The 15,527-nt window shown below is 35.1% G+C and overlaps 1 pseudogene; it reads left to right on the top strand.

The window, feature by feature from the left end:
• The window catches only part of LOC131618955 (ankyrin repeat-containing protein BDA1-like), a 64,626-nt pseudogene extending 57,391 nt beyond the window's left edge, over positions 1 to 7,235 (top strand).
• Positions 7,236 to 15,527: the final 8,292 nt, after the last annotated feature.

The raw sequence follows: 15,527 nt of genomic DNA, 5'->3' as shown, positions 1-15,527 counted from the left end.
TATTTATATATTAATTGTCTTTTATTTAGTTTTTAGTGGTTCGTAGAAGATGAAGTTTGATCGGGGAATGCGCCGAGGAGAAAGACAACGTCGAGAGGCTGAAGGCGAGGGACATCAGGCAGCTACACCGGAGGCTGGTCCGCAGCACCCGGGATTTCCTGGAGGACCGAGCGATACTTCGCTTTTGACTAGGTATCAGGATCATGTTGCCCGCCATTTATGGTTCGGAGAGGTACGTTAATATCTCGTTTTAGGTTGAAGAATTTAAAAATTTATGTTGAATAATTTTAAATTATATATACTTATGTGTTAACATATATTACAAATTATTTTCAGGAGAGAAGACCAAATAAAACCTTAAAGGTTGCTGCACATGGCAGTAAATTAATAGGATGGATTCCGCATCATCTCCCAAGGGCGATGAATGATTGGTTTGTTGCCTCTGGCCTTTAATCTCTACCGTATACTAGTTTGGCAAGAGTAGATACGCATCTTATATCTGCTTTTGTTGAGAGATGGCTGAAGGATAGAAAAACACTTAGAAAGGGGGGGTTTGAATAAGTGTAGTCTAAAAACTTGAACGATAAAAACAATTTGCACAGTTATTTTTATCCTGGTTCGTTGTTAACTAAACTACTCCAGTCCACCCCCACGGAGTGATTTACCTCACCTGAGGATTTAATCCACTAATCGCAACAGATTACAATGGTTTTCCACTTAGCCCACGACTAAGTCTTCTAGAGTATCCTGATCACAACCTGATCACTCTAGGAACAAATGCTTAGACACAAGCTAAGACTTTCTTAGAGTATCCTGACCACCACGTGATCACTCTAATTACAACTGCTTAGACACAAGCTAAGACTTCCTAGAGTATCCTGATCAACACTTGATCACTCTACTTACTTACAAATTAATGTAATCAATTCTAAGAGTATTACAAATGCTTCTGAAAAGCTATAATCACAACAGTGATATTTCTCTTAACGTTTAAGCTTAATCTCACTAATATATTTCAACAGCAATGTAGTGAGCTTTGATGAAGATGAAGTTTCTGAGCTTTGATTTGAACAGCGTTTCAGCAAGTTAATATTCACAGAAATCGTCAAGAGTTGGTAACCTTGCTTCTCATCAGAACTTCATATTTATAGGCACTTGAGAAGATGACCGTTGGGAGCATTTAATGCTTTGCGTATTCCGTACAGCATTGCATTTAATGTTTCACGCTTTTGTCAACTACCTCGAGCCTTGTTCACGCTGTGTCTACTGACGTTGCCTTTAATAGCTTCCAACGTTCCTTTTGTCAGTCAGCGTAGCCTGCCACCTGTACTTTCTTCTGATCTGATGTTTATGTATACAACGTTTGAATATCATCAGAGTCAAACAGCTTGGTGCATAGCATTTTCTTGTCTTCTGACCTTGAAGTGCTTCTGAGCGTGATACCATGAGAACTTCAGTGCTTCTGCTTCTGCTCTCAAGTTCTTCTGATGCTTCCATAGACCCATGTTTTGATTCTGCCTTGACCATCTTCTGATGTCTTGCTAGACCATGTTCTGATGTTTCATGCTGAACCTTCTGAGACAAAGCTTCTGAGCGCTGATTTGTGCATACTCTTTATATATTTCCTGAAAGGGAAATTGCAATGTATTAGAGTACCACATTATCTCACACAAAATTCATATCCTTGTTATCATCAAAACTAAGAATATTGATCAGAACAAATCTTGTTCTAACAATGGCATCCTGAAACATCGTCATTTCATATGCCGTTCGGCGAGATGACCATTACGTTAGATGATGTTTCTTGTCTTCTTCATTTACCTATTCGGGGTGAGTTGGTTGACCCCGATAATATTGTCACTGATTATGATGCTATCCATCTTGTTGTTGAGTTGTTTGGTGTCTCTTTGAGTGAAGCATCTGAGGAGGCTTCTTCCGTAAGGGGTCCATATTATAAGTTAGATTGGTTGAAGCAAGTATTTGAGGATCATAGGCAACACCGTTTGTTTGATGATATCTGTTTGTACAATGGTGGTTTGAAGTGGTATGGTACTGTAGTTCAATATTTACCTGACAGATGCATGCATCAGTTTGGATACAGACAGTACATACCCATTGCTCCTCCTAATATAGACACACTTGATGTGGATGTTGATTGGGCTACATATGTGCAGAGTGTGTTGCGGGTGATCCGAGCCCACGATGCTACCCAAGCCGTGTTTTCCACCATACCATATGAGGTAGACGATGATTATTTGGCGAGGTATTATACGGTGTCACATCCTCATTCATTCATGTTTACCTGCATATAAAATAAATATCATAAGAAAATCAATGGTTTCCAAAGTTGTGTTATTAATTACCTATATACAAAGTTGTGTTACTAATTACCTGAACCCAATTGTTTCCATTTACAAACCCAATGCAGTAAATAGATGCATTAGGTGAATGTGCACTCGTCATGGGAAAGTAACTCAAACTAGGGTAACCTAATGAGACGAGAACAACGTTATACCGATTAGCTATTACATAGCCCATATCAGGTAACGTCATCCATTCATTTGGTGGTTGTTGTCCTAAAGTTTCGATCACCAACGATGATCTCACAGTTGGAAGGCGTTTACCAAATAAATCCTCATACAACTTGCTTCTAGGAACTATAATTTCTTTCTCCAAATCCCGACGAACCATTGACCATCCATTTGTGCCATAACCATGCAAAGACGCAATGGCTCTAAACCCACAATTTCCATCATCTCTTACATCAACAATGTCATCAATAAATGGTCTGATGTAATCTGGAAATTGTACAATGTATTTATCAAATTCTTTATTTTTTGAGGTTTGGGATAGTTGTGAACATAACCTCTTTGAAGATTTTTGAGAACTCGAATGTGCTTGATCAACATACTCATATCCCAAAGGATCACGATAAACATCATATTCAACAAGTCTCCTCTCTTTCTTCTTAACCCCTCCTTTGGTTTTAATTTTTTCAGGCAGTGGACAAATCTTTGTTGTAGTCGGATAAGCAATCTCACACACTCTGCTTTTTAATGCTCTTTTTTCGACAACATCTAGTGACCTCCACCTTTTCCAAATTTCATCGATTGCATTTGTCATGTCTATTTCTGATCCATCATCTGCATCTACATATTGATTATCTTCCATACTTAGTTTTCTCCAATGAATATGAATAGCCTCAATTGGCATCGCTTCACCACTCAATGTATATCTCCCTAACTCACAAGCACATGGTAACCCATATAATTTTCTATGGGTACATCCGCACTTTTGCGTATCTGTACCTACCATGTCAATCCTCAACCACTCTTCAGCAATCTGCCTCAATGCAGATCTTGATACTGAACCACACAAATTTGAATAAAAAGGACTAGTGTGTGCATGCTCAACTTCATAAAAACTCTTCTGAAATGAAGCTCTGATGTTGCCCACTTGTATCTTGATATTGTCATTCATAGCCTCCCAACATTTGCATAAATCACCTAAGCTATTCTCTAACATTTGCTTAAGTTTCCAATGCGCAGACTCCACCCTTTAAATAAAACAAAACAACTAATTATATGTAATATTAAGATAAAGAAACAATGTCGATAAAATCACATAAACATAACTATTAGTTGTGGTGTTGCCCAAATGTAACACTTGATTGATCCATTCTTCGTCAAATCGATGTCTATGCGGTGTCAACCATGTGTCAATCACATAATCAATAAAATCTTTGGAGTCAACACATGCATCCTCAAGTTGTTTCGATCTTTGGTGGTACTCCATCTCATCACTAGCCCTTATAAGTTCATACCACATTTTCTCCACAGTTTCTCGCATATTATCCACAACATACTCCTTACACTTTGATTTCACATTTTTGTTGATGTGAAATCGACAAAGCAAATTAGTTGTCTTTGGAAATACTGTTTCAATGGCTTTCATTAAAGCAAGATCTCTATTAGTCAATATTACTTGAGGACAAAAATCCTGCTTAATAAACAACTGTTTCAACTTATCCAATACCCAACAAAAAGTCTCTGTTTGCTCAGATTCCATATAGGCAAATGCAACAGCAAATGTTAATTTAGTTGATGTCATACCAACTATTTCAAACAACGGTTTGCTGTACTTGTTTGTCTTGTATGTGCAGTCCATAATCAATACAATAGGAAACATATTCAACATCTTCACTGATTCTGGATGAGCCCAGAAAATATCTCTCACAACTTCTGACTCATCCTTTTTCCTACTCCAGTAAACATAACCTGATTCTTCAACCAACTTGAGCAATTGTTGCATTTCTGTTCTGGGACCCCTCATGTCTTTTTGTATCTTACTCTTATGTTTGCATATTTGCGTGATTCGAGTGACATTCTCCGGGTCACGCTCTTGCAATGACAATAATATGTGTCTTGGTGGAACATGGCGTTTTGTCTAATCAACAATATGTTGCTTATCATATGTATTTAGTCGACTTACGAAAGCATGACCTTCAAATCTATCAGGTAAGTTGTGGTTGCGTACTCCGCATTTTACATCGATCTTCCATCCAGAACCATCTTTCGACGGTGTTGACCTGATTTTGAAAGGACAACCACATCTCTTACTAGCACTTTGGGTTTCACTATCTGTTTTTTTTTTTGTATTTTGCACCTTTATCACAACCAAATATTAATTTGTCACTTCTTCCTCTCTTGACTGTTTTGGTATCTAAACGAGTTATCATAACTGTCACTTTATTCCTGATTCCAACCTCCCTAATCCAACTTATCGCCTCTTCTCTTGTAGAAATTTTTTGACCAGTTACAAAAGCATTTGTTGTATCCACGCATGTCTGATTTACGTCGCATTTCATCAAAGGAGGATCCACACCTGGCAATTAAAATTAAATAAACTTAATAAATAATTTGTAAAAAAAAGTGAACCAGAATACCCATAGAGGGGTTATCCGGTTGGTAGTGTTAAAAACCGGAAATCACCACAAAGGGTTATCCGGTTGGTAATGACTAATGATAAAACCCGAAAATCACACACTCTGGGTTATCCGGTTGGTAAAGCTAAAACCGGAACTTATGAAGTTGTGTTATCCGGTTTATTATGTTACTGACCAGAACTCTGCATACTGAGTTATCCGGTTGGCTTACGTATTACTTCCAAACTTTCGCCAATTACCGAAAAACAGTAAAAATTAAAAAAATTAAAAATTAAAAGTAAAAAAAATAGAAAAGGACAAAATTGGAATATTTTTAAAATTGTTGGGATATAGGGATAATTGTTGGGGTACAGGGTATAATTTTCTTATTTACACCTACAAAAAAGAAATAATAAACTAAAGACAAAAATATAATAGAAACATAAACGATTTACAATCTTAATAGAGATTCAACTTAAAAATTAAAATTGAATTAAAATTAAAATTATAAATTAAAAATGTTAGTAAAAATGATCAAAAAATATTATGAATTAAAAAGATGTGAAAAATGAATGAATGCAAATTATCTGAATGTCCTAATGATATGATGCAAATGATTGTGAAGTAATAAGTCAATTAAAATTAAAATCAAGAGGACAAATTTTGGGTTACAACACCCAAATCTTTCATAGAAAATTCAGAACTTAGTTTAGACATAATAGATTGGAAAAGAATTTTGGATGATGCATTGAAAATGATAACGTGCGCATAAAGAAGAGTATAGGTTTTGTCATTTCCAACATGGTAGATGAATAAGAAGTGATCACATACACTATGAGAGAAACTCAAAATAGAAACAATTTTAGTAAAACATTGGTACTAGGCACGGGGCGCCTGTTTGAGACCATAAAGAGACTTCTTTAGAAAACCACATGACCAGGGTGTTGAATTTAGAAAATGCGGGGAGGATGGTACATGTACATGAGTTCATTAATATTTCCATTTAAGAATGCATTTTTGACATATAACTGACGAATACATTATGATTTTGAAAGAACAATACTTAGAAGTGTCTTTATAGTTGATGCTTTAACTAGTGGACTGAGAATTTCGCCACAATCGACATCATTATATTGATTGGAACCATTACATACTAACCAAGCCTTGTACGTTTTAAATGAATCGTCATCTTCCTTCTTATGCCTGAAAATCAACGAACTTCAAATAGTATCAAAATTAGAAGAACATGAAACTAAATCCCACATTTTATTTTCAATAAAAGTGTGATATACGTCTTTCATTTTCTAGTTATGATCTCGTAGTTCATTAATAGGATCGATAGACAAAGGAGAGGAGAAATTTGGCTTCAGGAATATGTGTGGAAATTAAGAGTTGATGAGGCTTAAAGATGGTGTATTGTGCTCAGGAGGTCAATGGAAGAGATAGTGGAGGGTTGGCTAAAGAAGGATTAGGTGTAGATTTTTGATTGGGAGAAACCGTGTTAAGCGTGGTGGTGAGTTGCAGAGAAGATGTTTGTGCTTTTAGAGTTGGAGGTAATGGAGGAGAGAGAAAAAAGAATGACACATAATCTTCATCATTTATTTTAAAATCTAATGGTTGAGATTCATTCTCATGTTCTCACATGAAAATGACATTCTCATAGTATATGTCCTTACAATTGTTTTGTTCATTAATGACTAGGTAGTAAAGGCACTTGGATTGTTGTTAAAGACAAGGATAAATTTAAAGGTAAAGAACTTGGAGAACAAAACTGCATTGGACATGGTAGCCAATGTAGATATAAGGAATATATTGTTGTCTGCTGGAGCCAAATCGAACTCACAAATCACCGATATGCTCCCACACTTGCACATAAACTCAGATCAAATACCACCATTAGACATAAAGTGGTAACTTTTATATTTCGCGTTAGAAATAATATATCAGAGGAGGAACGTAACAGTTGGTTGATAGCTGCGACTCTTGTTGCAACAGCCATGTATCAATCAGCTCTGAGTCCCCCTGGTGGAATTTATCAGGTTAGTGCTTTTGATGACAATGATGTGAACAATAACATGACTTCCTCTTGGTGGAATTCTACTAATATTTCTACCAATTCTGGGCATTCAGTCTTGCCAGGACCAGAATTCTCTGTGTTCTTAGTTTTTAATATGACTTCCTTTTTTCTATCAATTGTAGCAGTAATTATTATGATACCAAGAGGAACAATAGAATGTGTAGTGCTTTCTCCTGTGCTCTATTTTACATTTAGTTATTTTTTTTCTATGTTTAGGATATCCCCTACCTTTAGTTATGTCATATAGCTGCTTTATATTCAATGTATGTGTATTAGTAATTGTTGTATGGAAGGAAATTGACTGTGTGAATTTAATATTCTTTTGCAAAGTATTAATTCTAGCTCTTGTCCTTTAGATAAGAAAAGAACGTGTTTCCATTGGTTGAAATTTCTTTTGTACGCACATGTAAGTGAATGAAAAGGGGATTATTACGGTCGCGTTTAATCTGGGCAAATGATTTTTTGTTCACCATAAAAAAGTTATAAATTTTATCTATAATAGTAGGTAAATCATATCATTTTGATATTATATAATATATAAATTATATTTAACTTAAAAATCTGAATTGTTTCTCTCTCTCTCTCCACCACCATTCATGAATTGTTTCTCTTTTTATCTCTCCAACTTTCATGAAAATCTGATTAAGTGATGAACCTAAAATTCCAGGTTTAGCTATAAGACTATTGAAAATTTGTTGTGAAATATTCTCTCCCCCTAGTTTAAGTTTTGTCATCAATTACTCTTTTAATTATATGATTCAATTAACTTATTTGAATTGAATTGGTCATGTAAATATTTGGTAATATATTCAATATTGATTAAAAAAACAAATCTACAAATCAATTGTGAAATTGAAATTGTTGATTGTTTAGGAAAATGAAAAAAAACAATAAATTAAATTATAGATTTAAAAAATGAAGAATAACATAAATGGATGAATGAGTTATTAGTTTGACATGTATTTTCCTCTCAATGATGCTCGAGTTTATTAGTTTGAACTTGCTGAATCGAAATAGCTAGCGAAACCAGAAAGAAACGTAAACTGGAACTTGCTGCTGAACCGAAACGAAAATCAAAACTAAACCTTATAAATTCAGAGATTCAAAATCTAAAAATAGTGTGAAATCCAAATGAGAAACGCGCAGATGAATTGGAATTGAACTGAAAAATGCAACCAGAACTTGTTAAACCGAAAATAAAAAAATCTTGATGAATCGAAAATCAAAATCTACTATCTACTATCTACTATCTACCCATTAATAAATTTTTTATCCTTACAAAAGGTTATTCGCGTAATTAACAAATTAAACAATACTACATGCCAAACGTTGTGTTCTCATTGGTCAGTTTTTGAATTGTTGTTGTAACTCGGTGAACTGACTTTTATTTTTTATATGCAACAATGTTGCGGTGAGCATGAGTTGCCACCGACTTTTATTTTGTCCAATGTTAGGAAAGATAAAAAGTACAGAAAAAGATCTTTTTTGAAAGAAAACGGGCTCAGGGGGTAAGTTATGAAAAGGGAAGGTGCAAGCACCCTTTTCATCCGTAGTTATCTACGGGCTCTTAACTTGCTTAACTCATGTTTGTTTGTTTGTTTTGAAAGGAGGCATAAGGACTTTAGCGTAAATGCGTAGCCTTAGTTTTTCGAAATAGTATTGAAAAGATATTTTTATTGAGCTAGGCAGGTTAAGAGCACTACCCTAACTAATTAGTCTTTTTTTGTAATTTTTAAAGTTCCTAGGACTATCCATACTATATAGGAGTAGGTAGTCCTTGTTTATATTGGACGTGCGGGTCATCGAGGTCGTTTGAAGGCAACAAGTAGAGGTACCTTTAGCAAATATTCGGAGGGACAATCATCGTTTCGTAGGCAACCATTCGAGGGACTATATCATATTATCGTAGGCAACATCGAGGGTCATCGAGGGACTTATGATCTTTGCGATGATTTTCAATCGAGGGACTTTTGCTAATAGGTACCTCTACATTCGAGGGACACGACCTTATTTCTAAAGGCAACCAAGAGGGGCGTACCCTAAGAGTGAGTGCGTGCAAGTGTGTTGGATTCGATTATAATTTATCTTGTATTTTTTAGTGAGCTAACGTTCGATTCGAGCTTGCCATACATGCCCTAGTTTAAGCATACATCTAACATAATACAACAAAAATACAGAAATTAAAAGTGCGGGAAAGTAAAGAGATTCTCTTTAGATGTTTACATTTGGACCTATATACATTCTAATATCTAAATAAATAAATAAAACAGTAAAATAAAGCAAACATGCGCCATACACGAGATTTTGAGGTGAGAGAAGAAAATCGAGTGTAAATTAATCTTTTTGGATTTTTAAGGCTAAATACCCTTTTTCGTCCCTTATCTTTCGCTCGGGGTCCAATTTCGTCCCTTAATTTTTAAAAAGTGCAAATAGATCCCTTAACTTTTTAAAACGGCGCACTTTTGTCCTTCCGTCTATTTTGTGTAAACGGCCGTTAAATTAAGCTTGCGTGGCATGATGAGTTGGATATTTATATTTCTTCATCGCCTTCAACGGACATATTTATGTGAAAACGATTTCTGCAAAATTGGGGGCCTAGGGTTTAGTCACAAACGAATTGGGGGCTAGGGTTTAGTCACAAACGAATTTTCTTCATCTTTCTCCATGAAATCTTCTAGTGGTTCTTCATCTATGATACAAAGCTGTCATGAAAGTTTGAATTGGAAACCGGTTTGCCACTGTGGAGATAAGGCAATTCTAAGAAGGGCGACGACAACTAAGAGTTTTGGGAAACATTTCTGGGGATGTCCTCATTATAAGGTATGTTTATAATTTAGATTTTCCTTGAATTTTTTTCGTCATTCAAACTGATGAAGAAAGGAACCCGTGAATGCAGGGACAAGGGCAACCTGGGTGTGGCTTCTTCGAATGGTTTTATGAGGAGAGTGAAGATACTAAGGGCAAACATTTGATGTCTAGGTTGGAAAAGCTTGATAAGAAATTTGAAGAATTGCAGATGGATGTTAACAAAATAAATATGTCAAGTGAAGAAATAAGGAAAGAGATATATGAAAATAGGAGGCAGTTGAACAAGATGATCAAACTGGAAAAATTTTGGATTATGATGCTTTTTATAGTGTGCATAGGTCTCTGGTTTTTCATGTAATGAATAATACCTTGTTATTGTACAAGTTAAATGTACCATGGTTTTTCATGTAATGAATTATGCTTTTTTATTGTACAAGTTGAGTGCATCCAATGCCTTATTATTATAAGTCAACATGTACCAGTTCAATGTATCCAATTCCTTTGTTATTGAACACAACAATATAACACAACAATATAACACAATACTGGTTCATAATGCCTTAGTTAATCTAACATCAGAATTGCATCAGAATACACAAACCAGAAGTGGTTCATAACACAATATAACACAACAATATAACACAACAATATAACACAAGAAGTGGTTCATAATTATCACAACATTAATAATTGGTTCATAATATTACATCAGAATCCACATTGTACTTTAACCCAAAAGTGGTACCACATTACCAAAAGTGGTTCATAACAGTTACTCAGAATACCAAAAGTGGTCCATTAAACAAAAGACATAAAACTAACATAGACAAATTAAACTAAATGTGATAGGTCCAGGTGCAATTAAAGACAAACTAAAGACAAATTAAACAATTTTCTTGGATCTTTTTGTAGGGGTAGTCCTCCTAGTTGTTGGACCAATGGCATTTTTTGCAGCACTTAATCTGGTGGCAGGTCCAGGTGGCACCCATGGAGTTGTTGTCTTTTTCACACCCAGCTTCTTTGACTTTGCAGCAGCAGTTGGTTGTTGAGTAGCCTTCCCTTTGGAAGCTTGAGAACTCTGAACAGCTTGTTGTTGAGGGGCCTTTCCTTTTGAAGCTCTTGCTTGTCTTGGTGCATTCAGTTGAGAACTCTGAGTCACTTGAGAAGACTGCTGAGTATCAATCACTTGAGAAGCTTGTTGAGTAGAAGCTTGTTGAGAAGTGTCAACATCAGACCTTGGTGCAGATTGTTGAGAAGTGTCAGCATCAGTCACTTTACAAGTTTTTTTGTTATGACCAGACTTCTTACACCTGCTGCATCTAACAAGCAACCCTGTTCTTCTTATTTTTCTGTCTGTGCCATCAATCTCACCTTGTTCATGATTTCTCTTCTTTTTAGGTCTACCTGGCATCCTTCTATGCTTTGGAGGCCTAACATCAGAATATGGTGTTTTTACCCATAAATTGGAACCATTAACAGGATAAAGCACAAGTTTGTATACTTCAATGTACCTACTCTTCCTAAAACACTCAGGGATGTAATCTTCATACTTAAAGTTTCTACTTTTCATACATGCTAGGGCATGAACACATGGCAATCCTGTAAGTTCCCACTTTCTACAGGAACATATGTGGTCTTTCAAGTTGACAGCTAACATATCAGCTTGATTTTCAACATTTTTAACTTCAAAGTAATGTTCATCTGACATCCTACATTAAATAAGCATACCAGACATTAACAAATTTGCAAAGGCTCAAATAAAATGAAATAACTAGTATTCTCAAATAAAATTGCAACTGGTTTACCTAACAATCCATGAGTTGGTGAAACAACTAGTTTTCTCAACTTTCTTTCTGATGTTTGGTAATACTGCATCATCACTCAGCTTATGGAACCTAATCCTATTTGTTGCCCACCTCTCCATACAATAAATTCTGATATCTTCCAGCATACTGGTTATAGGCTTTGACCTGGAATCAAGGATTACACTATTGAATGATTCTGACATGTTGTTAAGCACACAGTCACATTTGTTAGTTGTCTTGAAGAATGCCCTACTCCAACATCTGGGAGGTGTCTTCATCATGTTGACAAAAGCATCTTTATCCAATTGCTTAATTGCCCTCATTTCTCTTTCAAATGCCTGGACATATGTTGATTTGGAAGCCTTCCAAATTAACTCTTTGTAGACCTTCCCTGGAAATCTTTTTCTGAAGTTATTGTACAAGTGTCTGACACAAAACCTTTGCTCAACATTTGGCAAAACCTTTCCTCTAAATCATCCAACCCATCAGATGAATCATCAAAAGCTACTTCCATTGCACTATCATAATTCTCATCCTCACTATCATTACTGCTTTCATCATTACTACTTTCAGCATGCACATCTTCTTCAACAATATCCCCCACCTGAACCTCTTCTTCAACAGTATCCCCCACATTAACCTCTTCTTCAAGATTAGCCCTCACATCAGTATCACCACCCCCCACATTAACCTCTTCTTCAAGATTAGCCCTCACATCAGTATCACCACCCTCCATATTAACATCTTCATCAACATTATCCCCCTTCACAGTTTCATCCCCCCCCCCACATTAACCTCCTCTACAACAGTTTCCCTCACATCAGTTTCACCACCTCCCACATGAACCTCTTCTTCAACAGTTTCACTCACAGCATTAGTAACCTCTTCTATAAGAAACTGGCAGTATTCTGGCTCAGCTATCGTCTGTTGAATATAGATGTCACATTTTTGATGCACCCTATAAATATCAATTATTTCTAGTGCTCCTTTGTCATCAACCAATTCAGACATGCCTAATGAGGGGTCTTTGTACCAGATTTTCTCGAATTCCCTATATCCTAAATCCTTAAGCACACCAACAAACTCAAAATATGACCAAGTGTCAGTATCTATTCTCAAGTTAGAAATCGCTCCTTCTTCATACACACTACTGTCATCATCAACGAAGCGACCATTGTGATAAATGGTTAGTTCCATATACTCCTCCATTACACCTAAATCATAAAAACCCTAAACTGAATAAGAATCTACTGATACAAACCCTAAATAACAAACATTGTGAAAATCCTCAAATGTTATCAAACCCCTAATTTTACTATCACCCTAACAGCACAAATCAGAAGAACAGGAACGAAAGATAATGAACTAACATACCTGCGAACCGAAACGTGAATCTTGACTCGAATCTTTGTTGAGCGTCGCATGCACACACAGTTGCTCGAGTTTTCCTCTTCTTCACTTCTGCAACTCTAACGTTTTGTTTTTTAGGGTTTTAACCATGTTTAGAGTGTTCTTAAAAAGAAATAGACACGTGGATAAACACTTGCCTACGTGGAAAATAAATAAATAACACAACTAACGGATTGGAACGGAAGGACAAACGTGCGCCGTTTTAAAAAGTTAAGGGATCTATTTGCACTTTTTAAAAATTAAGGGACGAAATTGGACCCCGAGCTAAAGATAAGGGACGAAAAAGGGTATTTAGCCGATTTTTAAATTAAAACCTAATTTAAAACCAAATTCGAACTCTACTAAATTAATTAATTAGAATTTAAAAGGAAGTATGTTTTTTTTAAGGAGTATTTAAATAAGGAAATATTAAAGTAAAAATCCTAACCCAAAAATAAAATATTATTATTATTTTTTAATTTTTTTATTTTAAAAAAAAAGATGTTAAGTGAAAATAGATATGTTAATTAGATCCTAAATGTTTAGATTAATTTGAAGTGATTAACTAGTTTAGTGGTTAATTGGTTAATTAGTGAAATAATTAAAAGTAGATAAACCAAAACCAAAAGGGTACAAAAATAAGAAGAAAAAAATGAGGTAGCTGGGTGTTGAACCCATGCCATGGACGTCATTGGTCTCCTTCCCTTGCCATATGTTCTGAATGCGTTTGGTGTTATTGGATTGGACCTGAATGAATAAATACGTGAAACATATACATGGTCAAAATTTCAAACACCAACAACCATGCTGACCCAGTCGCAGGCTGACTGGCGAATAGGATTTCCCCCTCATGCCAACGCAACGGTCAACAAGTCCAACGTACTGTTCATCATCCCCTACCTCTACACATGCGGATTCAGTTGCGGGATTATCTAGGATTTTACCTGTGGATTTCAGAGCGATTTTTTTGACAATTTTAAAACCTGCAAAAACGAGTTATAAGCAGAACGTGACAGCCCAGATTCACTTAAAATAAACCCCTGAGTTCAAATATGGGATCGTTTCAGTCTAAAATGGCTGGGAACATGTGATACAAACGCATTCAAGCATGGTTCCCTAACCATGGTGTATCTCTATTCAGGGATCGAAACTCTCATGGGATACATCAGACCTGTTCTAAACATTATTTCAAACATATTGAAAGCATCAAATCATGTTGAAAATCAATGAAGCATAACAAACGAAAATAAAAAAAACTTGAACAAAATATGAACGAACATGCTGTGGTTTTTACGTAATATGCAGTCAAGCATTAGTCCATATTCATTCTAAATTACCTCAGGGAGAGAATTATGTTGTTGGTTTGATTCAAACACGACTGCCAATGTGAATACCAAAATTCAAGCCTTTTTGAGTTTTTCTTGAAACTTTGAGTGTGAGTTCTTGGAGGCTAGGGTTTCTTCGTGGAGAGTGAGGCTGCAACATTATGAATATATAGTAAACATATTAGGGTTAAAAAAAATTGGAAAGGAATCATGTCTTAACTCAAAGGAAATTTGATTTGATTCTTGATTTAAAACTTTCTTTTCTTGGTCAAATTCTATTTCTATGCCATTTTTCACGATTTGCTAGCCCTTGGATGGAGATTTGGACTTGATTAGATGAGTGAGAAAATCACATGATATTTCTCATGATTTTATTTGATATTTTTTTGAATTTTAAATGAATAAATTCAATAAATTAAAGAATAAAATCATGAATAAATATACATGGAATTTCTTTATGGGTCCCAACATGATTTTTAGCTTGATTAAAAAATAAAAAATAAACACATGAATTTTTATCATTTAAATATGATTTTATTTGGTTTTTATTTGAATTTAAATGAATAAATTCAAACTAAAAGAAATTAAAATCATAAAATAAAGATAAATATATTTATGGGCCTATTATAAACTTTGAATCATGTGTGACATAAAATCATGAGCCCATTACTTAAAAATATGAAATTTGTCAATTAAGGCATTATGCATTTCTCAAATCTCGCCTAACTTGCACTACTCATATCTCATTCAATTTTTATCCTATGAAGGTGTTCTTGTACATTTTAGAAATCTCGAAGAGTCTTCTAAAAGATCCTTTTGGTTTCACCTTCATTGAGTTTACCATGTTCATTTACCATCCTTTGAGAAAAAATGTCTTTTTGTTGACTTTCAAAAGGACCTATAATGTATTAACCCGTATCTTTCAACTGGTGCATTTCCTGACTTTGGACCCAACATCAAAGTTGTAGATAATGAAATTTCCTCGCGAATAGGCTGTGCTTGGGCAATTTTTGATGAACCATGCGAGAGTTATGATCAATCAAAGTTCAGTTGACTTTCACCTTAAAACCCTAATTTAGTAACTTCCTCTTTTGATGATTTTGGACCTTTTTCCTTATGAATCATGATCAAATTTTGATCAAATGATGAATATAACATAAAAATGTTGATGTTTCCCAAAAATCAGGGGTTTTGACTGT

The sequence above is a fragment of the Vicia villosa genome, linkage group LG7 (assembly GCF_029867415.1).
Source record: "Vicia villosa cultivar HV-30 ecotype Madison, WI linkage group LG7, Vvil1.0, whole genome shotgun sequence".
In the NCBI taxonomy this organism is placed as follows: domain Eukaryota; kingdom Viridiplantae; phylum Streptophyta; class Magnoliopsida; order Fabales; family Fabaceae; genus Vicia; species Vicia villosa.
This window is presented reverse-complemented; position numbering and strand designations above follow the sequence as displayed.